Raw genomic sequence first — 27,767 nt, forward strand, 5'->3', positions numbered from 1 at the left:
CCTTTACTTATAAGTGTTTCTTCAACAATCATGTAATCCAATATGCTATTTTGGCTACCTTTGCAACATGCCCTCTAAACATTAACTTGCAATCCACAACCCCCCCCCCTCCCAATTCCTGACCTCAATTTTCTGCAATTCAGTTCTGTCAATGTAGTACACATATTGTAATCATTTCTTCACAAAGGGCATGTTAAACTGGTAGCCTATCCACTGACCATATTGTCAGTTTATCTAAATAATTCTTCAGGATTTTTACATCATCTTCCTTGACTATTCCTCGCTTTGCATTATCAGCTAAACACTTAATATTTCTTATATCACTAACGTACAAATTAAACATCAGTGGACTGAGTACTGAGCCCAGCAATACATCACTAGTCACCTGTTTTATCCCAGATTCAATTCCCTCATATACTACTCTTTGATATCTATCCATTAGCACTATCTTACCTCTTATCACATTAATTCCATTTGCTCCAATTTATGCAAAAGGGTGCCATGCGGTATCCTGTCAAATGCCTTTGCCAAGTCCAGCACTATCATTATATAGCCATTTCCTTTATCCAACTTGACAATCACAAAATGTAAGCCAATTACTAAGGTAATACCTACATTGTACAAATCCATACCACTCTGCACAGCACCATATTTCTGTCCACCCAATCCTGAATTTTGCCATTTGCCAACTTTTCCAATATCTTAACCACCACTACTAAGATATAATTGTTTTGTAATTTTCTATCTCTGTCTTCAGACACCCTTTATGCAAAGAATTATTAACAACTTGGTCAGAGGAGATGCCAACTCTCTTGCACATTTTCATATACATAGAAGGGTGGTCTGAAAAGTTCTCAGACTAACAATTAAAAAACGAATTTATAATTTCAAAATTATTTTTATTTTTCAACATAATCTCCCATAAGACTAATAAATTTATTTATTCCAGTGATGCTCTGGTGCCATTATCCCATTCAACTTAATTCAGTTGCAAATTAAGTTTATAACAAGTTGAGTGGTGCAGTTAAAAATAAATTTTCTGTGTTTGAATGTGGAGTCAGTCAATAGCTAGATTATACATCGGAGTAGAAAGTAGGATCCAACACTGTCAAATGCCTTTGCTAAGTCCAAGAAAATGGCAGAATATGCCTTTCCCTCATCTACTGCTCTTGTAACTTTATTATAAAAGGCTAGCATATTACTAAAACAAGAGTGCCTCCTCACAAATTCATGTTAACTCTCACAGATAACATTACCTTCATCTGCCCAATGTTGTATGCAGTCCCTAACTAATTTCTCCAAGATCTTAACTACTGATGACACCCAAACTGGCCTATAATTAGACACTTCTAGTTGCTGTAGCCCTTATGCAATGGCATTATCTTACCTTCCTTCCATTGGGCACCTTTCCCGTAACCAGACTTTCGTTGAAAAGCCAGGTCAAAGGAGCTGTCAGTTCCTCAGCACATTCTCTGAAAACTCATGGTGAAATACCATCCAGTCCCACAGTTTTACTGACATCCAGAGTACTCAGTATTTGGAACACGTTCTCCTCCTGCACCTCTAAACCTCGAACCTGCCCTATCCCTCCAAGTATTAAAATTTACTTCTCTATGATGAAATACACCAATAAAGTGTTCATTGAACAATTCCACTATGTCTTCTGCATCAGTCACATTCCCATTTTTATCCCACAATCATTTCTCCTCCTACTAACAACATAGCCATTTCTTGATATAATGCTTCATTGACACCAAATGATTATCTGTAGCATTTTAAATAGTTTCTCTCTTGGCACCTTGTCATATGCCTTTTCCAGATCTACAAAACTTAAATACAGATCTTTGTTATTTAAATTAAGGGGATATTAAATCCCACATTGTTTTAAAGCTGAATAAGAAACTCCAAGATTGGAATCAGAGAGTTTCATGCTGAATGTAGTAAACTATAAAAGTCTCGGCGATTACTAGTGTGAGCTAATGCAAGTAGTCCTAGTACGTAGTACAATTTCGGGCAACTCGCAGCAAAGGTGGTAAAGTTCTGATCGCTATTCTTGGTATTTTCCATAATGTAAAAACCCATTTCCTAGTGTTAAATTGTGAATGAAGTAATGTTATGTAATTTATTTTTTTTTCATTCACATTTAACATTGCTTATTAAATATTAATCATGGCTCATATAAAATTATTTATTTATTCCTTAATTGGGAATTACTAATTAAATATTTATTCAAAACTTGACCTATTATTTAGTTATAAAATAATAAAATGTATAGAGTTTTGTATAACCAAATATATATGATGTAACGTAAAGTGTTATTTTATATTTAACTGTATACGTAATCAATAAGTTGAAGAAGTAGCTTAAATATTATGTTGTTCTTATTTGTAAAATATTTAATGTTATGTAATCACAAATGTAGTAGTAATAGAGCATACATTACATTAGCGAAATGTTTACGATTAGTCTGTTGTCATGGAGACGCACGCGTAAACAACCACGAGTGGAGTAGAGCGTGGCGTTCAAACGTAAGGTGAGGAGTGAAGGTCAGAGAAAAAACGTAGAGAGAGAAGAGAGGTCATAGATAAGACTGGAAGGAAGAGAAGAATTATAATTAAGCGAGGGAGGAGAGAGTTTTGCGGAACCAGAAGGAAGGCAGCATACAAGTAAAGAAGTAGAAGAAGATTATAAAATCCTCAGGGCAGAAACTTATGAAAATAGTGTTTGGAAGTGAACCAATAAGTAGTGAATCATAAGCTTTAATATTATAAGCGAAATCAGCTGTTGTTATGAAGAAAGGTTAATGTCGTAATCAGATAAAGGGAAACTGGACAGTCAATGCGAAAATTCTGATTAGTTCCAGTTAATCTGGATTACGATTTTAATTCTATGTTGCCCTAGGAAAAGGTTATATTGATTACTTGGAGAAAAGTGAACAAGAAAAGATATCAGTACCTAATTACTGTTGTTTCGAATAGTGAAGTGCGACTAACAGTAGTACAGTTCAAACTGTGGAGAATTTTTATTATGTGTGTTCCGCTAACGTTAATTAAGTTAATTCATAAGTGCTCTCTCAATAATTTGATGTATTGAAGAATTTGTCTGGTAAGTGTAGTTGTATAAGTTTGTCTATTTTAGCTTTAACTGTGATATATCTCCGATGCTCAAGGACCGGAATATATTTGCTTGGAATATTGCTTACGTAGTTTATTGCCTGCTGTGAATATAAACATTGAGCTGATAGATTTCTGAAGACTGATTAAATGTGAAGTTTATTATATTAACTTGAGATAAGAAGATTTGTATTTTTGAGACTGTGAATTGTAAATGAAAGTTAGAACATTGAATTGGTATGAGTGAGCTAAGAAGATATGTTAAGTTTATTGTGTAGTTCCAATTTAAAATAGATTTCTTGTATTTGTTAACCATATCATATATTAAATGTTTTATTTTGTTGATCTAAATATTGTGTTTGCCTGAATTCCTTTTTATTGCACCGTTCATAAATATTCGAATCTTGCGGGGACCCCAAATAGTAGAAATGATAGTAAATGATTCGGCCTAATGAGATGACTGCTAACCTAATTAAGAATTGATCCTACTATTTATATAGACTAATCTAAGAATAGGGTGGCGCAGTATAAATATAAATTTCCCTACTTTTGGATCGGTGATCACTTCTCAATTAGTTATTTTAATTATAAAAGTGACTTGAATCTAGATGTAAATTAGAAAACGACATAGAAAAATTCGTCACGACACTAGGAAATGCATTATTACATTATGGTGGAAGGTCATTACCCAGACCCGGTTTCTGCCTTTTTTTTTTTTGAGGCTTTCATGCATCGCCGAGACTTTTATAGTTTACTATATTCGGCATGAAACTCTGATTCCAATCTTGGAGTTTCTTATTCGGTTTTAAAACAATGTGGGATTTAATATCCCCTTAATTTAAATAATGTTTATATCGCCGACATGAAGCCTATTGGATCTTTATATTTAAGTAACTTAATGGTTGCACCTTTTTGACAACTCGTATAGCAGAGTATATAAGTTCTTTTCACTATACCCTTTGGTATCTATTTGGTCTAGCTACTCACTGATAAAGTCTCAAAAAAGGCTGAAACTGGTCTGGGTAGTGTCCTCCCACCATAATGTAATAACAGCATACATTTCCTAGGAAATGTGTTTTTACATTATGGAAAATACCAAGAATAGCGATCAGAACTTTACCACCTTTGCTGCAAGTTGCCCGAGATTGTACTACGTACTAGGACTACTTGCATTAGCTCATGCTAGTAATCGCCGAGACTTTTATAGTTTACTATATTCGGCATGAAACTCTCTGATTCTAATCTTGGAGTTTCTTATTCGGTTTTAAAACAATGTGGGATTTAATAGCCCCTTAATTTAAATAATGTTTATATTGCCGAAATGAAGCCTACTGGATCTTTGTTATATTCTCATGATTTCTCAACTATTTGTCCAGGCCTTCTGAACTATGCAGTGCAGCCACTGTAAGACTTTTATATCTCCATACATGAGCATTTCTGGTTGAATATCATTTACTCCTGCTGCTTTTCCACATTTCAGGCCTTTGATAGTTTTTTGTACTTCAAGTATGGATGTGCAGCTCAGTGGATGTGGCATGTGCCTACCATGGTGCTTGACCGCATGAAGGAAGATTGCTTTTGAATCTAGTCGGCTACTAGAGGAAATTTTTCTAAGCCTTTTTTTCAATTCTCAACCAGTCCTTGAGTTTGTTGATCTCTGGCACATGCAAGTGGGTTTTTCTCTGGAAACTCTGGTTTTTCATCCTGTAAACTCAAGAAAATCGACCGTAGAACCCACACTATTTCAGACATTAAAAATATTGTGTTAGGGACCACGAGATGACGGCACTTGTTGAGCTGCCACTTCACTGTGTGCTGCTTAATTAGTGATAGCCTTGGGCCAGCTATCTCTGATTGGCTACCAGTGGAGATTGAACTGCCCACTCAGTCTCCAAAAGTTAGATAGGGCTAAAACAGCCTTCTTTGTTTCCCTATATGGAAACAAAAAAAAGGTGTTAGCAGATTTTTTTTTTTCTGTATGAATATGTATATTCCTGATTGCATCCCTGTTGAGTGTTTTTTTTTTTAATCACTGTGCTATGACTGCTTCTTCCATTTAGTGATTTTGCAAAGTAATTACTCCATACTTCAATCTTTTTCTTCAGCTTTCATGTCACCTTTATCATTTCTAATTCATTTTACATCACTCTTTCCTCCATTTCTGAGTTTCTTCAACAACTTCCAGAATATCTTGCCACCTTCTTGATATTTATTTTCTATGTTCTTACCAAAGTCTTCCCATAACCTTTGTTTAGCTAGTTTTACACAGTGTTTAGCTTTCTTACATTTATCTCTATATTCTCTAAGAGCACAAGCTGACTTATTTACCAGGAACTTTTGATATGCTTTCTTCTTTTCCTTCACTACCTCTTTAACTTCCTGTGTCCACCATGGAGTTCTGATTTTTCTATACTCGCAGACAACCTCACCACGTGACTCTCTGCTGAATCAATTAGTTTTTTCTTCAGGACTTGCCACTGAATCTCCAAGGTTTGGTTCCTGTTCTCAAACGCTTTCATTTTTTCTTGAATAATGTTCGTGTATTTTAATCTACAGTTCACATCCGAGAGTTTCTCAACTTTTATTCACTTTAGAACTTTCTTACATGTTCTTCATTTCAATATGAAATTCAGTTTTATTCTGCTCAAGACTAAATGGTGATCACTTCCAATTTTAAATCCTCTGTACACTCTAGTGTCCTGCACCAGGGAGAAAACATCACTATCCACAACAAGATAGTCAATGAGACTTTTCTTATTCCTTGCCTCTTCTCTCCATGTGAATTTGTGCACATTTTTATGTTGGAATATGGTGTTGGTAATAACCAGTCCATGTCCTGAGCAGAAATTCAACAGTATTTGCCATTATTAACTTTGCTCTTTTCTCCAAATTTTCCCAAAATATTTTTGTATGTCTGACAATCGTTTCTATTTAGATCCCCAACAAGGATCATATTTTCCTTTTTCATTGTGTCAGTTGCTTTCTCTAAAGCCTCAAAAAATCCCTCCATTTCTACCTTAGTAGAGCCTTCTGTAGGACCATAGGCACAAATAAGTCTCATTGTCCAATTCCCCATTCTGATATTAGCCCACATCACTCTACTTGAGACTGCCTGCCATTTAATAAGATTAGCCTCGTATTTTGTGTTGAATACTATGGCTACTCCTTCTTTTCCTTGATTGTCATTTCCTGAATAACACATTTTGTATTTATTGCTCAGAAAGATCTCGCCAGTTTTTGTCTTTTCTGTTTCAGTCACCCCTATTATGTCAATCTGGTACTTATCCAATTCCTCAGCTAGCTCCATTTCTTTGCCATTCAGGCTTTTTATGTTGATAGTACCGATCCCAAACTCTGGTGCTGTTGAGTTGAGGTGTGTTTTAGGATTTGTTCCAGTAGCTGACTTTTTGCTGTTCACCCTGGTTCCCTGGTGAAAACAATGGGGCCTTGTTTAACCGGGCAATGCCCCAGCTGGGATGAAAATTCTGTCATGTTGTACCATTTCTCCTGGAAACTCAGGTTTTTCATCCCACATACATACAAATCGGCCCTTCAGAACACACACAATTTACAGACAAAAAAATACTTGTGGTGGTGGGTGGTAGATGGCATTGATGGAGATGATCGGTAGAGGTTCGGTGTAGTGGTGGAAACAGTTGTATAGTAGGTGTCCTCCTGTGATGAGTCTTCGGACTCCTTGGAGGTGTCACGAATAATAATAATAATCATTTATATTTTGGTTTAAGCCAATAAGAATATAATTTGGTCAGCTAAATTCCAAATTGCCAGTTCATCCTCGTTCGTTCAGTATCCAGGTAGATACCTAACAGGGCACACCATGAGAAGGTGAGGATTGGACATTAGGTCAGAAGCCCTGATCAGTTCTCCACACTCCTTTGTGAAGACCAATCATATCTCAGAAAACTGGAAAAGAGCAATAGTATGGCCAAAGAATAACAGCTGCCAGTTTAACATGGCAAAGTGATAGGTCATGCACTTTGGAATGAAAAGATCACAAGCTTTGAATTACATTGATGGAAGTGAACTTCAGGAAACTGATAAGGCCAGTGATTTGTAACAGAAAGATTAGAGGACATACTGCAAAGGTGACCAAAATTGGTTCGTAACATTACCTAGATGTTAAACATACCATTAGTAGAGATAGATAGGGAAGGATTTTCTTTCTTTATAAGACTTAATAAGGCCTTATCTACACTGTAAATAAGATCTGATCACCTCAATTCCTTGGAGATGGGTAAATGGTGGAAAGGATAGAGAGGCAAGTGATCAAGATTGTCATGGGTCAATGGAATTCTCCTTATGAGAATAAACTGAAGGTTTGGGGGTTATTACAAAGGCTAGTCAACAGACACACACAAAAAAGGGATAATGATAGAAACATAAGTTTTTAATTTGATTTTATAGGATTGACAGAAAAAACTTTTTTTCAACACATGGAAGAAAGGCAGGTAACAAGAGGTAATCCCCAAAAATTGAACAAGTGTGGTTAGCAATGGCATGCTGAGGATTAGATGGTTTGCTTAAAGGATGATGATGAATAGGTGGAATATATTATCAGAGGTGATTGCGAGTGATCTGTTAGAAAATTAGTTAAAGGAGAAGTATTACATGTATTGTATAAATAATGGTTATACTGTCTCCCACAAGAATTTATTAACCTCATAGAATTCCCAAAGAAAATAATAGTTTGTGTTTTGATCAAAATAGAGATTAAGTATCAAAAAAGGTTGGTTAAAAGTAGAACATGGGATTGGTGGATAATAATATGAAATTCTTTGTGAAAAGTATGTCCTGCCTTACTAATTTACTCGCATTATAATAGAATGACAGTGGAATTGGATAAGAGAAATGGCTTCCATGATACAGCTGGAATTTTCAAAGGCATTTGACAGCAAATAGAAATGGATATAAAGCTGGTGGCATGAATGGGGGAGATGGCTGCTAGACAGACACCAGTTAGAGTAGTATATGGGGGAGTGGAAGACTAGTGGAGTGTCTCAAAGTTCTGCACTAAGGCTAACTACCATTTAATTTGCATACTAATTACATAAAAGGAATGATTTAAGTAGAGATATTCAGTTGTTTGCTGACAATGCAATCCTCAGGAAAGAAATACTTGACAAAGGTGATGTAGAGATCCTCCAGGATGATTTAAATAGATTGGTAGTGTTGGCAAAGGATGATGATTATCAGCCTAATGTGGCAAAGAGAAAATTTATGAACATCAGGATGAATATATATTACATACTGTGATAGTACTGAATTACAAGAAATTGATGAGGTTAGGGATTTAGGGTTGACAGTGAATGGAGAGTTGAAGTTCAGAGTGCATATTGTAAAAGTTGGCAAAATACCTTACGTTCAACTCATTGACAAGTAGTGATGGAAAGGTTATTAGTCCTCTTTATAAGACTATGATATGGCTGCACTTTTACTACTGTGAACAGATTTGGTCATCTGTGTTTCTCAGGGATGAGGAGGAGGTGTAGGAGAGATCCAAAAACGAATAATCAAGTTTGTGACAAGTCTGGGGAATGCTCTCTATGAGGATTTATTGAAGGAATGTGTCAAGTTTTTTAGTTGACAGGTAGAAAAGAGGGGACATTATAGAAACTTATGTTACTAAATGAGTTCTACAAGACTAATAAAAAAGAAATTTTTCAATACATGACAGAGAGAACACTAGTAACCATTCTGGAAGTTGTGTAAGCATATGGTAAGTAGCGTGTACAGATTAAATTTTTTTTCTTGATGTGAATTTTTCCACAATGAGGCTTCTAACTTCATGGAGATACTGTATAGTAACAATAATAACTGGTGAGGGATGCATTATGGATATATTTTATTTTATCATTACTAGTAAATTCTGTGTATTTTATATTTACATTATGATCAATATTTTAATATATTTCATAATATATTGATCCTATTTATATTATGATCAATATATTTAATAAGATATTTGATAATATATAATTAAAACAGGATGCCACATAAGCTGATATTCAAGTTGCAGCATGAATAATAAATCTGGATGTCAGATTGGTCAACTGGATTCTGGATTGGCTGTCTGATAGGTATCAGAGAGTTGTGTATGGCAGAGCAATATCAAAGAGGCAAAAGGTTACAAGTAAGGTTTCACAGGGCTCAGTAGTGGGACCTATATTGTTTGACTTTATATCAATGACATTGTCCGTGGATTGCAAGAGGATATTCAGTTGTTTGCAGATGAAGTGAAGCCGGGAAGGGTTATTAGTAATAGTACAGATGTGGTAGCCCTGCAAGAGGATTTGAATAAGATGAGTTTCATTTGCTCATAATTTGAATAGATGAGCAAATGAATGAGGGTATTGGTTTAATGCAGCAAAATGTAAAGTTTTGAAGTTTCTGATACATCGATGGAACACTGCATACTCTATGGGAGGAGTTAAACTGGAGCAAGTAGTGGAGACAAGAGATCTGGGGTTGATGATTGATAGAAACCTGAAATTTAGGGGACATATTGCAAAGGTAGTGAAGATAACACAGAGGATTACTGCAATAATGAGAAGGACATTGACCTCCAGAGATAAAAGGGTTATCATTCCATTGTATAAGACTCTGATCAGACCAAACTTAAACTATTGTTCTCAGATCTGGTCCCCAGGATTTGAAGGGGATAAATTAACTGTAGAAAGAGTACAAAGGTGGATAATAAAGATGGTGTCAGGACTGTACAATGTTAGTTATAACGATCTTCTGAGGGAGTGTGGAATGCAGAGTTTGGTGGATAGAAGAAGGAGAGGTGATATGATTGAGACTTTTAAACTGTTGAGAGGTGGTTACAGGGTTGACACTGGGGAGTTCTTTTGCGGGAAGGAGTCATGACAAAGGGCATCCTTGGAAGTGACGAAAAGAAACTGTGAGAAAGAGGGTGAGGAGTCGTTTCTTTGCACGGAGAGTGGTTGAACCATGGAATGCATTGCCTGATAGAGGGTAAGAGCTAGAACAGTCTATGCATTTAAGTAGTGGCATGATAAACTTTGTGTTTCCTAGGAGTGATCTCCCTCAATGAGTCTTGATAGAGTTGTGTTTCTTAGAAAGGACCTCCAACGATGAGTGTTTTGACTCCATGGAGGCCTGAATAATAATAATAACTGCATAATAAGGTTAGTACTGTGTGAAAACATAGGTTTCTGTGGTTTAGCAGTTCTGTGGGAAGCTTCCAGTATTGGGACCACATTATAAGGTAAATAGCAAGTTTAATAAAAATAAGCAATGATAACCCTGCAAGTTTCATAAGTCATCAGACTTACATCATCAGCGGTACTAGCAAAAAGTTACGACCAAAAGACTAGAAGCAATTTATTACATATATTAAATGCTATCAGAACTTCCCAGTTGGGAAGTTCTAATACTTCCCAGCTTCCTCTGGTACTTACAAATAAGTAACCAGAATAAAAACATTAAATTCATTACTGTATGCATGTTGGAACACTGCTAGTTGATGCTGTCACATTTTGTGGCATTGCGAATGTTGTATCCTAGATCCATGGGCAGTTAGATTTTTTAATGAAAGCAAACCAAACAGTGTAAAATTAAGAATCGCATTTTGTTACACTCTGTGGGGATTCTTAGCATTTGCAAGGCTTCCTTGAATTTTCTTGTAAAACAATTATGATTAATATATGGCAGTTTTGATTGTTACCAAACTACTTGATGGCTTGTGGTAGTTGTGTGGAATGCCAAGCCTGATTTATGATGTCTTCTTTGTCAGACATGTTTTACATGTTCTGACATGCGGATCTCCTCAGATCTTCCTGTCTGGTCTATATAGCAAATGCCACAAGAGCCAATGAATCTCATAAACGCTTGGTTTTTTCCATGGGATGATGTGGAGGCTTTGGCAGATGCAAGAATCTGAGATTTTATGTAAAGGTAAAACAAGCCACTTTGATGTTGTACTCACAGAGCAATGTAGCCACTTTGTAACATTCTTGATCTTGTTTAAGTAAACGAGCTGCAGGAGGTGTTTTAAGATTTTTTTTTTTTTGATCATCTTGGATTCATAACCATTGAGTGCAAGGTTCTGTCTGAGGTCGTGCAGTTCTTCATTCCTTCAAATTGCCATGCTGGATATATTGTATACTCTATTATCATGCTTATCGTTTGTCATAGATGGTGGTGTGAAGCAGCATTTAAAAATCTTCCCGGTTTGGTAGGTCTTCTGTAGACCGAAAAGGATAATCTTTTTTTCTTCATTTATTTTGACATGGATATCAAGGAACGGTATTTTTTTTTTTTAAATCTTCCTTATAAAAAGTGAATTTTATATTGGGATACAAGCTGTTCAGAAAATCTTAGAAATTAATTAACTCATTCATTGTTCCCCATGGTGTAGCTAGAGCTTTTGCTGCCTGGGGTGGTCCCTGAGTTTGCCGCCCTCCCAACACACACCAAAAATACTACAAAAAGTCAAAATGACATATAAGGAAATAAATTAAAACACTATGTTCATTTTTGAAGTAAAACTTTAATTTCAACATTCTAAAATGTTATTTTTCTTGCTTTTCTGTTAGCAAAATCGATCACATTGGTGAAGTCTATTTCATAGTAATGTAGGTAATACTTAATCAATTTTATTTAGAAAAACTCCTCTCACAACTAGCAACACTTACAGCAATTGAGGAAAATCTGCAGTAGTATTACAATATTTGAAAATGAGTTCTCGAGACTGTATTTTAGAATTAACTGTGAAAGTTCTAAAAGGTTCAAAGTACCACCCAGGGAGGACCCCCCCTCCATCCCCCGCTAGCTACACCTCTGATTGTTCCTGAACAAATAACGAAAATATCATCAATGTAACATAACCAAATTTTTAGATTCTTCTGGTAGTTTTTGACTGCATTAGTTTAAAATTTTCTAAAAACAGGTTGGTTAAGGCTAAAGAAAGGGGAGAAACCCATGGCAAGTATTTTCTGTTCCCAATATTTGCCCTGAAATGTGAAGAAAAAGTGTTTCCCATACAGTATTTGAATAGTCTTATAATGTCCAGTCAGAAAAGGCTTATAAGCAGATCCACTGTGTCACCCCTGGGTACATTTGTGAAAAGACTGACTATATCTAAACTTGCTCAGATGTCAGAATGCTTAATATTTATATCTTTTACCTACTTGGCAAAATGCAAGCTATTTTTTTTTTTTTTTACATATGGTTCTATTTTTCCTATGTGTGGACATATCAAATTTGACAGATATTTTGCTAAGTTTATGGTTGGGAATCTCTCCCATATATAATGTGCCATATTTTTGGTGCACCATAAATTCTTGGAACTAATAAATGTTTCGATGTTAAGATTTTTTTTTAAATTCTTTTAGCCAATTACGTAACTTCTTGATTGAGTTATTAGTTTTATTATTTGTGCGCTGTGTGGGATCCCAGTCTAAGGATAAATAGGTGTTGGAATCTTCTAACAGGCTGTTCATTTTTCTTACATATTCATAACCATTGTTGTATTTCCTTTGTCTGCCTTAACTATTACTATAGTCAGACTGCAGTGACAGAGGGAAATTGTCAGGAATAGATAGGTATCAGAAAATTGTATATGGGGTGCAGTATCCTGAAAGAGAAAGGTCACCAGGGGTGTACTGCAGGGGGTCAGTTTTAAGACAATTGTTGTTCAATTTGTATGTTAATAATTAAAATTATAATAATTGAATTAACTCATGTATTAGTATAATTTTCGCCTGAGTATCACAGGCATCTTTAGTACATGTAAAAAGCTAATTAAACAATAACTGACAATTCCAAAAGGAGCCACCTAAGTAGCTAATGTAAGATAACTAAACAAGGTCAATAAATTTATAAAATACTATCTCCCACAAAGGGGTATAGACGTAAAGCATCGGATCTGTTTAAGTTAGGAGAGCGAAGTAAAGTTTCACGTTTCTTTATAAAGCCATTCCATGAGGAACCGACTTTTGTGAAGGACTCTTGTCTTGTTCCAATGAACTCTATGTCTAGTGTTGATGGCATGTTCTTCAAACCCAGACTGTTCAGGTTCAAGGTATTATTATTATTATTACAGTTATTTCCATGGAGTCAGTAGACTCATCGCGGGAGACCCAAACTAGCAAAACAATATCTATCATATCTTTTCTTGAATTCATTTACAGACGAAGAGTTCACAACTAAGTCAGGCAATGAATTCCACTCATTTACCACCCTCCAGGCAAAAAACCTTGTTCTGACACCTTTGTTAACCACACTCTTCTTTAATTTCCAGAGATGGCCTCTTGTTCTTCCATCACTATCACACAGCTGAAACATTTCCCCTGCATCAATCCTATAAAAACCTTTCAGTAATTTGAATGTTTCTATCATATCCCCTCTTCTTCGCCTATCAACCAATCTCTGCAATCCACAAGCTCTCAATCTATCAATGTAGGGAGCATTTTTTATATCACTCACCAACTTGGTCACTCTTCTCTGAACCCTCTCCACAGCCTCCTCATCTCCAAGGAATCCAGGTGACCAGACCTGAGCACAGTAATCCAAATGTGGAAGTATCAATGCTTTATAAAGAGGAATAATAACCACTTTATCTATGGATGTCAGTGTGTTCCTCAACAACCAAGTAATATCCTATGTGCAATCTTGGACAAATAGCAATGTGTCTTCTGAACTTCAACTCCCTTTCCACCAATATCCCTAGCCTCATCAATCTCTTGGAGTACCTTTCCATCGACGTAGTACACAGCTGGTAATCTTTTAATCCCAAAATGCATGAATTTACACTTTTCCACATTGAACTGACATCCATTGTCTTTTTCCTATTTTACCAGCTTATTTAAATCCTCCTGCAAACTTTCAACATCAGCTTGATTTTTATTGCACTACACAACTTTGCATCATCAGCAAACAACTGAATATCTCCCTTTAAGCCATTTCCTATATCATTTATATACAAATTAAACAACATTGGCCCCTAGCACAGAGCCCTGAGGCACACCACTGGTCACCTGCCTCATCCTGGACTCGGCTCCTCCATACACCACCTTATGGTATCTCTCCCTGAGCCATTCTCCTATCCATATCACCAATTTAATATCCATTCCCATCTGCTCCAATTTGCGTAACAGTGTTCTATGGGGTATCCTGTCAAAAGCCTTAGCAAAATCCAGACGTACTACTGTGTAGCCAGTTCCTTTGTCCAACTCAGATGTTATTCTATTATGAATAGTTAATAGATTGCTAAGGCAGGATCTACCTTTAACAAAACCATGTTGGCCTCTCTATAGAGTATCATATCCTGATCCACCCATTCTTGAATTTTGTCTTTAACCAACTTCTCCAATACTTTTACCACTACTCCTGAGATGGTGATTGGTCTGTAATTAAATACCGCAGTTTTAGAGTCACCCTTATGCAAAGGAACCACTTTGCCTAACTTGCACTCCCCAGGGACCATACCAGAGTTCAAACTTAAATTAAATATCCAAGTAAGAGGGGTTGACAATTCATTTGCACATTCACGTAACACCTGAGCTGATATTCCATCTAAGCCTACAGCAGTGTTTGCATTTAAATTTGCAATATATTTAATACCTCTGATTCTTTAGCTTCAATTCTCACATTAGGTATTGCTACAGGTATAGAGATATCCTCACTTTGGTGATAGACTTTTGAAAAGTGATCACTCAGTAACTCGACTATTACATCTGATTTTGTCACCTCAATACCATCAGTACCCACTAAAGTTATCCTTCCAAAGTCATTCTTCCTCTTACTTGATACATAGCAGAAGAACTCTTTGGCTAAAGTCTTCTCGTAATCTGATTTAGCTTTTCTTACTATGCTGGTAACCTTCCTAGCTTGAGTCTTGTACTGCTCATGGGTGCCCTGATCGCCTTTCTCCTTGTAAATTCTCCATAACATTTTCTTTTTTTGCAGATCAAGCTTGATACTACTGCTTATCTATCTAATGCTGCCTTGTTTGACCGCCTGACCATGGGGACATAATCTGATATTACTTTCCTCAGATACCCGCTGATTTTATCCCATGCACTGCTAACATCTTTCCCTTGCAATATGTTCTGCCATGGGATGGCTGCAAGCTCACTCTAAAGCTTGTTATAATTGCCTAACCTATAGTTCTGTATACATCCCTTCTTAACAGAAAAATCCACAGATTTTGCAACCTCCCAAGTCAATACCACATGATCACTTTCACCAATTGGAGGCAACGAGGACACCTTACTTGTGCATATAACCTCTGAACCAAGAACCAGGTCCAACACTCTCACACCACGTGTCCCTTCAGTTATGTGCTGTTTCGAGTAATTATCTCGTAGAAGATGTATGAACTCCATTTCCTTTTGCTACGTGATATTTCCTCCTTCTAATTGATATCAACATAATTAAAATCCCCCATAATAATCACTAAGCCTTCACTCATTGCACTAATTTGCTGATGCATGAATTCAATATCTCCCCCTGTACTCCCTACCTATAGCAGCATCCAACTGTATATTTGGTTGCATTGGTCACTATTTCGCACCAGACTGCCTCAAATGAACTCTCATTCACATGTCTAACATCTTGATATACTACTTTCTTTTGCTGCAGCACATCAGCTATCATCAACCGTACTCCTCCTCCTGTTCTATCTTCTCTATCTTCCCTGAAAATACTGTACCCATCACATTCAATTCCAATGACCACATCTTCTGCTGACAGCCAAGTTTCAGTAATGCCTACAACTTTTGGTGAGATTTCACTGACTAATGCCAAAAATTCTTCTATCTTATTTCGAATGCTTCTAGCATTGGTATACAAAAATTGCAGATTCCCTCTAGACCTTGTACTGGCTTTAGAACTAATATATAAGTCACTGACTTCTGTAGTCCTATGCCGATTTTTTCCCCTCTCTTCTGCAATTTATTCTGCATATAAGGATTAATAAATATACAATCAGTGCTAAAGTTTCTCTCTCTTACACTCAACCTTTTCAATATTAGTTTCCCTGCCCAATAACTTCAACTTGTTCAGAAAACAATAACTTCTTCAATCGCTTATGTCCTTCCATGTTAAGATTCAGTCCATCTCTAGCATACAACTGCCTTTTTCCTTCAAACACACTCCAAACATCAACAAATTCCAGACCTCCTTTTTTTGCACATTCTTGCAATCATATCATTCATTATCATTGCTCATCTACTTAACTCGTAATTGTCAAAACGAGGCAGCACACACACTATCCTCCCATTGACACTTTTCCTCTTCACAATATCTAATAATGTTCTTAAATCTTTTCCTACCCGATTTATACTACCTCTCAGGTCATTCGTACCCACCAGAACTATCATCTTGTCTGCTTCATGCCCTCTCTTTATTGCTAAAGCCACTCTTTCAATTGTCCCATCAGCCAAGCACTCCTCATGCATACCACTCTCCATACCCTTAATCATAGAATCACCAAATATCTTACCACTCTTAACTTCATTCAAGTCCACACTCATGGACTCATTCTCTACACTATTCAGCATGACTCTCCCAGCTTCATTACTCAACGCTCTATTACTTACCCCCCCCACTCTCACTACATCTCGTTTCTTCTATGCCACTTGTGGTTATATTTTGTTGACTCCCAATAACTCCCATACTATTTATTACTGCATCATTCACCAAAGACTCACCCATATGTAATCCTGTTCTAGTTACTTCAGCTAAAGTAATCTCTAGTCCTAATTTCTCTGTTTAACACATTAAACTCAGCTTTAACTTCCAGTATCTCCTTACCGAGCACTTCCTCATGAAGAAGATGAAGTAGTGAAATGAAGCACGTTGAAATAGTGAAACAAACGGCAGTGAAAACACAATATATACAACAAAGTTCCAAACAATAACACCACTGAAAGACACTTGTGTCTAACCAATGCACAACTGCAGCACAATTTGTCACAAAAAGCCACACTATATTTAACTTTAAAAACACGTTTTCTAGACTAGCTAAACACGACCACCACATTTACCAAGGACACTGAATATAAGACTGGTGTTCTTCTAGCCGAATAAGGGAAGATCTTCCTGTCTGTCTGAAATAAGATAATCAACAAGAGCAAGGAATCTGGTAGACTCCTGGATAACTGAGATGTGGAAGTTTGTCCTTTGGAGAAGTGAGAAAGGTAGAGATTTTTCTGAATGGGAGAAAGACAACAAAAATATTTAGTGATTTTAAAACTTTTGCTAGGTGTTCACTAATGCCTTGCACATAAGGGATAGGAATATGAGTTATTTCTTCTGTATTTGAAGAGGAAGACATATCAAAACTACTCAAAGCTCTTTTGATGAAGGAATTCTTATATCCATTAAATAAAAAAAGAGGAAATAATATATTGCAATTCTTTCTGTAATAGATCGTGTGAAGAACAAAAAGAGTGGGCCTGATGAACCACTGTTTTAATAGTTCCTGCCTTTTGACTGGGATGATGATGATATTCAGCATGGATATAATGGTCTGTATGAGTCTTCTTCCTATAGACTGAGAAATGTAGGTTACCATCTGGTTGGCGAAGAATTAAAAGATCTAAAAAGGCTAACTGCTTATTTAATTCTACTTCTAGGGTAAATTGGATCCTTGGATGAAGTGCATTTAACTTAGAGAGAAACCGTTGTAGTTCATCAGTTGGATTATCTTATTTCAGACAGACAGGAAGATCTGCCTTTATTTGGCTAGAAGAACACCAGTCTTATATTCAATACCTTGAACCTGAACAGTCTGGGCTTGTGGAACATGCCATCAACACTAGACAGAGTTCATTGGAACAAGACAAAAGTCCTTCACAAAATTCGGTTTCTCATGGAACGGCATTATAAAGAAACATGTGAAACTTTACTTCATTCTCCTAACTTAAACAGATCCGATGGTTTACGTCTATCCCCTTTGTGAGAGATAGGAAAGATTAGCTGATTTATAAAGTACTAACTTTTTTATTTGTATACATATATATATATATATATATATATATATATATATATATATATATATAATTTATTTATCTTTTTTTTTCTTAATAAGTTAGGAAATTTATTGACCTTTTTTAGTTATCTTACATTAGCTACTTACATGCCTTTTGGAATTGTCAGTTATTGCTTAATTAGCTTTTTACATGTACTGAAGATACCTGTGATATTCAGACGAAAATTATACTAATAAATAATATTTTACGCGAGTTAATTCTGTTATCATAATTTTAATTATGTCTACTCATGGTATTGCCTTACTGAAACATATTGTGTGTTAATGATATTGGGATGAGTTTAACTAGTGATATGCAGCTGTTTGCAGATGATGCAAAATTGGGAAATACAGAGATAAGCAGATGTTATGACCTTACAAGAGGACTTGAATAGATTGCATGAATGGGCAGGTAAGTGGAACTATCAGTATAATGTTGCAAAGTGTAAGGTTTTAAGATCTGGTAAGCAACGACAGGATGCAAATTATACACTTGGTGGAAAAACTTTAAAGTAGAAGAGATGAGAGATCTAGGATCCATGGTGGGCAAGGACCTGAAATTCAGGGACCACATTGCACAAGTTGTGAAGATGTCACATCAGATAATGGCAACGATGCAGAGAACCTTGACAATGGCATCATACCCTCTCTATTTCTGCTTGTCAAGGTCCTCTGCACAGATTTGGTCACTGGTTTTCATGATCATGAGGGTATGTTGGAAAGGGTCCAGAGAATAATCACTAAAGGTGGTCAGTGGTGTTTGGAATGTGGAGTACAAGGACAGATGGAGAGAAGTTTTACATAACAAAACCTGTGGTGAATTCATCACTAAAAAACACACGTACTAACCACAGTAATGACTATTTAACTCGTACATATTTCATCCCAAGTATCTTGGGACATCATCAGTACAGTAGTTCAAACAATACTAGGAATAACATACAGTTAGGGCACATGATTACAATGGAATCTCAATATGCGTGCAGTAACATGTTATAGAAGTAAATTAAATATAACTGGGGGGGGGGGGGAACTAGAAATAATCAAAAATACAGTCATACTAAATGGATATAATCTTAAAACAACTCAAAAAAATCATCAGTCACCTTCCCACAGATCAACCCAGACAAGAATAAGTCCATAGGATTCCCATACCTTATGTCCAAGGCATCTCCGAATGTCTTTCAAAAATTATGAAGAAATACAATTTTCCCACTACTTACAAACCTATCAACCAAATCTATAACTTGTTACCTTCTAAGGAAAAACTTTCACCTCTGATGTTACCTGGAGTTTATGAGATTCATGCTTCTGCAAATTGTCTTACTTTGCTCAGGCAGGTAGGTAGGTCTGTTCAGAAACGCATCTCGGAACATCAAGACCACATTCGTCTTTTCAAACTGCAAAAATCTGGTCTCTCCCAACACGGAATTGAAAATCCAAACAGTAGCCATTGGGAGAATTTGAAACTTTTACACAGATCTTTATATAAATATGAATGCTTATATAAGTGCTAAAGCCCTACTACACAGACTAAATTTAAATTGCAACGATATTCTTACTATTCCTAAAGTATGGGAAATTGTCACACAAAATTGTGTAAAAAAAAAAAATATATATATATATATATTTTTTTTTTTTTCCTCTGTTATATTTAATTTACTTCTATAACATGTTACAGTACGCATCCTGAGACTATTGTAATCATGCAGTATAACTGTGGGTTATTCCTAGTATTGTTTGAACTACTGTACTGATGATGTCCCAAGATACTTGGGATAAATTATTTACAAATTAAATAGTCATTACTGTGGTTAGTACGTGTTTTTTTTAGAGATTATTATTACCACACCAAGACCTCATGGAGTCAAAGACTCATTTGGGAAGTCTTTTTATCACTCACACAGCTCATCATACTGTGTTTTAAACACATTCAAACTCTTTGCAGACAGCACATTCTCAGGCAAGGCATTCCAATCATTCACAACTCTACATGAAAAAAACCTGCCTCCCACTCCCCTACTCACACCCTCTTTATACAGTTTCCAGGGATGACCCCTGATCTCCCACAATTCTCTGTAAAACTTCTCCAGCATTGATCCTATAACAACCCCTTACCAACTTGTAGGTCTCTATCATATCTTCCCTCTTCCTCCTGTCCACCAGACTCTGCAAATTACATCTTCTCAATCTTTCCTCATACTCGATATTCCAGAGGTCAGAAACTACCTTAGTCAGTCGCCTTTGGACTCTTTCCAACATCTCTTCATCCTTCTGAAAACCCAGTGACCAGATCTGGGCACCATAGTCCATGTGTGGCCTAATCAAAGCCTTACAATGGAACAAGAATCTCCCCACTTCTACACGTCAGTGCCCTCCGCATCATTCCCAGAAGCCTTTGTGTTGTGTTCACAATTTTGGCGATGTGACCCCTAAATTTTAAATCCTTATCCACTATCACCCCCAGATCTCTTATTTCCTCTACCTCCAACAATATATTCTCACCAAGCAAAAATTCTGCATCCCATCTTTGTTTTCCAAATTTTAAAACCTTACATTTGGCAACATTGAACTCACATCCCCATTTCTGTGCCCAATCACTCAATTTATTCAAGACTTTCTGTAAGGCCACAACATCTTCACTACACTTCATGGTTCGTCCCAACTTTGCATCATCTGCAAACAACTGAATCTCTCCATCCAAATCTTCACCTACATCTTTAACTTGTATATTAATGATATAGGTAAAGATTTGGATGGACCTAAAACAGACCCCTGAGGCACTCCACTAGTGACTTTCCTTTTCCTGGATATCACTCTCCCCCATACACAACTTTTTGATACCTATCAGATAGCCAGTCTCCAATCCAATGCACCAATCTAATATCCAACCCCATCTGCTCTAGTGTGACTGTCAATCTATCATGAGGTACTCTATCGAAAGCCTTTGCGAAATCAAAGTATATTACTGTGTATACTTTTCCTCTGTCCAAGGAAGTAGTCACTTTATTGTAATAAGTAAGTAGATTACTAAAACATGACCTCCATTTAGCAAATCCATGCTGTCCATCAAAGATAATACCACTGTTATCAACCCAACTCTGGATCCTAGTTCTCACAAGCTTCTCCAACAACTTAACCACAATACCTGACACACAGATAGGCCTATAGTTTGATGCTTGAGTTCAATCACCTCCTTTATGAAGTGGCACAATCTTGCCCTCCTTCCACTCCTTAGGAACTTGACCGAGTGCAAGACTCATATTAAAAAAATATGTCAAGGCAGGTGTCAACTCCCTGGCACATTCTTTCAGAATGTGCCAGGGAGACATGGTGATATATTATCAAGTCCCACAGCCTTATTAACATCTAGTTTACTCAACTCCCCATACATCTTGCTCACCTACAGTCAATCTCTGCTCCCCATCATCAACTGCTCTCAATCCCTCCATGAAGTCACATTCACAAGAATGAAAGATCTTTATGAACTGCTCATTAAGTATCTCCATGACACATTCTGCATCAGCTGTCTTTATAACATTTTCTCCAATCAATGTCATCCTTCCATTCTTTCTTTTGCTGGCTACATATCGAAAGAACTCCTTAGGATTCTTTTTGGCTTCATTAGCCAACTGCTGTTCATACCTCTCTTTAGCTACCCTCACCAACCAAGTCACCCTCCTTGCTTGGTCTTTGTAGACCTCATGGAGTTGGTTATTTCCACTTCTCTTACGCTGCCACCACAATGCCCTTTTTCTCTGTATCGCATGCTTAATCTCTTTATTCATCCATCTCAATCTACCTTATTTAACCTTCTCACCCTTGGAATATATTTAGACAGTGCATCTACTAGGTAGTTTTTGAAAATCCCCTAAGCTGCATTGATCTCTTTTCCAGCTAACTCCTCATTCCACGCTACACCCGCAAGCTGTCTCCTGAGCTCTTCAAAAATCACCCCCCCCCTTGTAGTTCCACATGTATCCTTTTCTCACAGAGGGCCTCGCACTGCTGGCAACTACCCAGGTAATCACCTCATGGTTACTCTCACCAATTGGTGGATGATTTGACACCTCATTTATAATTACATCCTCCGATGAGATGACCAAATCCAAGACCCTTAATCCTCTTGTGCCCTCTGTTACATACTGTCTGAGGTAGTTATCCCTCAAAAACTCAAGGAACTCATTTTCTTTACTTCCAGTTGCTACCTCATCATTCCAGTCTATATTGCCATAATTAAAATCATCCATAATGATCACCCCCTTTTCTTATTTACTTGGCTAATTTGATTGTACATTTCATTATCGCCACCATCCACATTACCTAGTCTATAACAACATCCCATCAAGTATTTGAGAATGTAAGTTGCAGAGCCTCATTAATAGGAGGAAGAAGGGGGGGTGGACATGATTAAGACATAAGCTACTCAGTGGTTGTTATCAGGTTGACATGGAAGAGATTTTTTATATTATTTGAGATGGGGTAGATCAAGAGGCTATCACTGGAAACTGTATTTTGGTATGCTTCTGCATTTTAATTTGGAATTTTAGTAATAAGGCTGAAGTTTGCATGCAGATGAGGTCTGCATAGTCTATATGAAGATTGTTACTTTGCATCAAGAATGATACAAAGTGGCTACATTGCTCCATGAGTACAACACCAAAATGGCTTTTTTACCTTTGCATAAAATCTCCAGATTCATATATCCACCAAAACTTCCACATCACACCAGGCATTTATGAGATTCCTTTCTCATGTAGCATTTGCTATGTAGACCAGACAGGAAGGTCAGTGGAATATGCATGTCTGAAAATGTAAAAGATGTCAAAAAAAGAAGACATAAATCAGGCTTGGCATCCTACACAGTTACCACAGGGCATCAAGTAGTTTGGCAATAAAAAAAATGCCATATACTGATCATAATATATGATTAATGTGTAGCATTTCTTTTTCATATTTATTGAACAAATTCATCATAAATGTTTTGCAAGGAAGTCTCACAAATGCTAAAGATCTCCATACAAAAATCAAGGCTTGATCTTACACCAAGTTTAGTCTGCTTTCATAAAAAATCTAACTGCCATGGACTTGGGATACGACATGTGCAATGCCATAGAACATGGCAGCAACAACTAGCAGTGTTCAAACACTGCTTGTTATTCTTATTTGTGTTTTATCCTTGTTACTTATTTGTATGTACCAATTATGAAGTTCTGATAACATCTAATATATGTAATTAATTGTTTCTAGTCTTTTTGTTGTGCAACTTTTTGCTAGTACCCCTGACAATGTAAATGATGAATTACAAAACTTGCAAAGTTATAATTGCTTATTTTTATTAATCTCGTTACTTACCTTAAAATATGGTTTCAATACCAAAAGCTTCCCACAGGTTAATACTGTATTTTTATGGATGTATTTGTAAATAATTAAAGGATGAGAGGGAATGTTCTTTACATTCCCTCTCATCATTCCCTTGCACTTCCTCACTGACTGTGAGGAAGTGCAAGGCAGTCATTTAACTCAGGCATAAGATGATTACAATTTTCAGTTGTTCCTACAGTAGTGGTATTAGATATATCTACTTGTATTTGAAATTGCTCTTTCCTAGAGTATTCCAGGTTTTTCCATTTAAAAATCTAAAAACTTAAGATGTCTATAATACCTTTTTTAAAATAATAGGATTAATGCCACAGCCACCCTTCATAAACCCAGATCTCCTATTAGAAGGCTGAAATAATAGTAGAAAAAATTTCTTTATCAACTTTATTTCTATCAAATCATCTCTCCACATTCACTGGGGTTTACAGGTTCTTTCTGTGGAGTGGTTGGCAAGTGGAATGCATTGTCTGAATGGCTGATGAGAGAAATGCAGTGTATGCTGAGTGCAGAAATGATGAATCCATTTAAGGAATGGTTTGAAGTTTTCAGCATGCCATTGGGGAATTTCTGTAGTAAGTCTTGGCTTCACAGAGGTCTAATAATAATAAATCTTACATATTCATGAACAGGCAGAGGATGTAATATGGCAAGACATTTGATTTGAAGAGATCATGGCAGTTAATACAGAAGCAAACTGTTATAAACTGATGGAGAGAAGAGAACAAGATGCTGCCTTTGAAAGAGTGAGATAAGTAAGGGACTAAGCAGGTGAGTGAAATACTTTATGGAGGATGATGTGAAGGTGAAAAGTGTGAATACATTTAAAGTACAATATGAAAGATTGTAGAGGCTAAGGGAACTTGTTGTAATGAATCTATTGACTTCTGATTCAGATCTGATTCTGACAGATTTGAAGTGCTAGGCTCTTGAAGACCACACAGAATTACAACTATGATGAAGTGGACAGTGACAAGTTGCATCACCAGCCCACTAGTAAGCCAACTTTATAAACTCTATCACCCAGCAACCTTCCTGTTGTGTGGGTCTGTTTCCACAAATCTCCTTTCAAGCTTCAGGAGAGTATTATCACCTTATAAGTACAACTTTTCTATTTAAGGAAAATACTAGTTAGGGACAGATGACTTTTGCAGGGAGGACTGGTGAACACTACCTGTCCTTATATTATTGGAGGTCTAAGTTGGATATTGCCATGTTTAGATTCTAGATAGCAGACTCAGAAAAGAGGGATCTGATTCTGTTAATCCAACTTCTCACGCATGCAGTAAAAATGCTGCTTCATGAGCATACTCAAATCAACACCCTTGAAATGAACAAACCATGATTAATTAGGGGACATTACTTCCAATTGAGGATGCAGCAGTAAAGAGTTTTCCAAGGTGGTGAAATATATACCATGTAAGATTGAAAATGATAGCAAAATTTTCAGTCCAAGTATATTAGCATGCAAGGGATGATGTAGAGACTATGAACAAAGCAGACTGAACACTCACTGTGGGAAAGAAATGTTGATGAGCCTTTCATTTCTCTGCTAAGTTTCTAACATCAAAACACTGTAGATCAGAAAAATTTACCCCCCCCACTCCAAAAAAAAATAAAAGTATATCAAAAGAGCAGCAAAATTCCATGAAAAAAAGTCCACATTCACTTCATTAATATTCATGACCTTGACAAATAATAACAGTTGGTAGGTTTTTGTGTTTTATTGACACATACACAGCAAAAGGTCATGACTACACTATTTCATAAAGGCTACAACTGAACACAGGGTAATAGAAAACTATAGATGAATTAGTAAATAACATGTTATAAACAACAAATGAAAGAAATTCCATATCTAGATATAAATAGCATTTATGATCTTTGTAGTTTTGTAAAATTCTTTTAACTCTTTGTAAAAAGTTAAAAACATACAGTTTGTCAAAGTGAAAAAAATCAGTAAAACAGTAAAATTCCCTTTCTTTCTTGAATGAAGGCACTCTAAGTGCTGCACTGTTCACACATAGGTGAGTTATCAGATCTCAAAAGACAAAAGTGTGAAAGATGACTGTCGCCTACATGGAGCCTAGTAAGAACAACTTCCTCTATTCTGTTTCTACATTGAAAAGAGTACCAGTGCTTAATTTCAAGTTTAATCTTGTGCAAATTCATTTGTCAGTGATTCCTGCAACAATGACTGCCATCGATTAATTAGCTGAACTTATTGTCTACAGGCTGTATAGGGACTGACAAATAGCATATGAAAAAGCAGCTGACAGCAGCTATATCTGAAGTCTCATTTTCCTTAATTTTGATATGACTAGGAATCCAGCACAACCAAATATCAAAAACAAAACAATCATGAAGCACTGAACATGGATTATACATAGGAGAGTAAATAGCTTGTAAAGAACTCAATGCATTTGTATAAATCATAAATTTTAGTAACATTTTCCTGTGTACAAGCACAAGCTAAATACCATGCAGTTTAGGAGAATTATTACTGAATTTGAGTGGAACTGACCATATATAATATAATCAGGAAACAATAGCACCAACAGAGTTCTCAGATGTCTGTCAGTAAGTGCTGTGCTCTGTGCACATTAAACAACTAAATGTAAACTGATAAAGAAGCAAAAAAGAGTTCCATAGCTGACAAAGTGAAAGACTGCATGATAGAGTGAAAATGTGCCATCGAATAATGCCATTATGTTATGTGCAGGTAATGTCAATATTAATGCCAATAGCATCTCTTTCACGTGCATACCATACAGATAAATATCAGTCTAATATGCATAATATTGAGCTTCCCACTGTAAAGAAAAAATACTAGTTCACAAAGGAAGGTTTGATAGGGACTATTTTTAGGGTAGTTAAGAGAACTATTTCTGAAGTGAAAACATAGGCCCATTTGCTTTAACATAAGGACTTTGAATGGATGATACGGTTAATGTGGGAAAAATATGCCTTCTTCCCCACATTAACCACTCATCACTTTATTATTATTATTATTATCTGAGACCTCCAGGGAGTCAAATACTCATTGAGGGAGGCTGTAAATTACCCAACCCAGCTATCATTTCTTCCCTTAAATTCATTTAAACTAGATGCACTCACTACCCCTAGGGGCAAATTATTCCCCTCACCCACTGCTCTCTGAGAGAAAAACCTAGCTCTTACCCCTTTCTTGACTGAGAACAACCTTAACTTCCATGGATGCCCTCGTGTTCTCTCTCCGCCTTCCATATAATGAAAATTTTCATCATTTGAAATGCTATAGCACCCATTCAAAAGTTTATAGACATCTATAATATCACCCCTCTTTCTCCTGTTGAGCAGAGTTTGTAATCCACATACTCACAATCTGTCCTCATAATCTAAATCCCATAATCTGGATATAATCTTTGTAACTCTTCTTTGTTCCCTTTCCACAGCTTCTTTATCCCCTTGGAACCTGGGAGACCAAATCTGCACCAAGTGTGGTCTTATCAAAGCCTTATACAGAGGCAAAATCTTCCTTATCCTTACATGTCAAGGTTCGCTTCAGCATAGAAATTATCCTCTGAGTTGCATTTGCAACTTTTGCTATGTTACCTTTGAACTTTAAATTCTTATCCACCAATACACTAAGATCCCTTGCCTCTTCATTTTCTTGTAGCATAACCCCACTAATATAATATGCTACTGGAACTCTAATCATGCCAAAGTGCATAACTTTACACTTACTAACATTAAACTGACAGCCATTTTCGTTTGCCCAGATTTCCAGCCTATTATTATTATTATCATCATTATTACCCCAAGACCTCAAGGAGTCAAAGACTCATCTGGGAGGTCCTTTTATCACACACACACATCTCATCATACTGTGTCTTAAACACCCTCAAACTCCTTGCAGACACCACACTCTCAGGCAAGGCATTCCAAATATTCATAACTCTGTACGGAAAAAACCTGCCTCTCACTCCCCTACTCGCACCCTCTTTATACAGTTTCCAGGGATGACCTCTGGTTCTCCCCTGATCTCCCACTATTCTCTGTAGAACTTCTCCACCATTGATCTTATAACAACCCCTTACCAACTTGTAGGTCTCTATCATATCTCCCTTCTTCCTCCTCTCCACCAGACTCTGCAATTTACATCTTCTCAATCTTTCCTCATACTCAACATTCCAGAGGTCAGAAACTACCTTAGTTGCCTTTGGACCCTTTCCAACATCTCTTCATTCTTCTGAAAACCCAGTGACCAAATCTGG

At 36.5% G+C, this 27,767-nt stretch overlaps 1 protein-coding gene across 1 annotated transcript in view; it reads right to left on the reverse strand.

The window, feature by feature from the left end:
- Positions 1 to 27,767, reverse strand: part of LOC150105249 (ciliogenesis-associated TTC17-interacting protein-like) — a 203,974-nt gene that overhangs the window by 57,556 nt on the left and 118,651 nt on the right. The gene's annotated exons all lie outside the window — the stretch shown is intronic.

The sequence above is a fragment of the Typopeltis vanoorti genome, chromosome 6 (assembly GCF_054136105.1).
Source record: "Typopeltis vanoorti isolate ZY-2024b chromosome 6, IOZ_Tvanoo_1.0, whole genome shotgun sequence".
Lineage (NCBI taxonomy): Eukaryota > Metazoa > Arthropoda > Arachnida > Uropygi > Thelyphonidae > Typopeltis > Typopeltis vanoorti.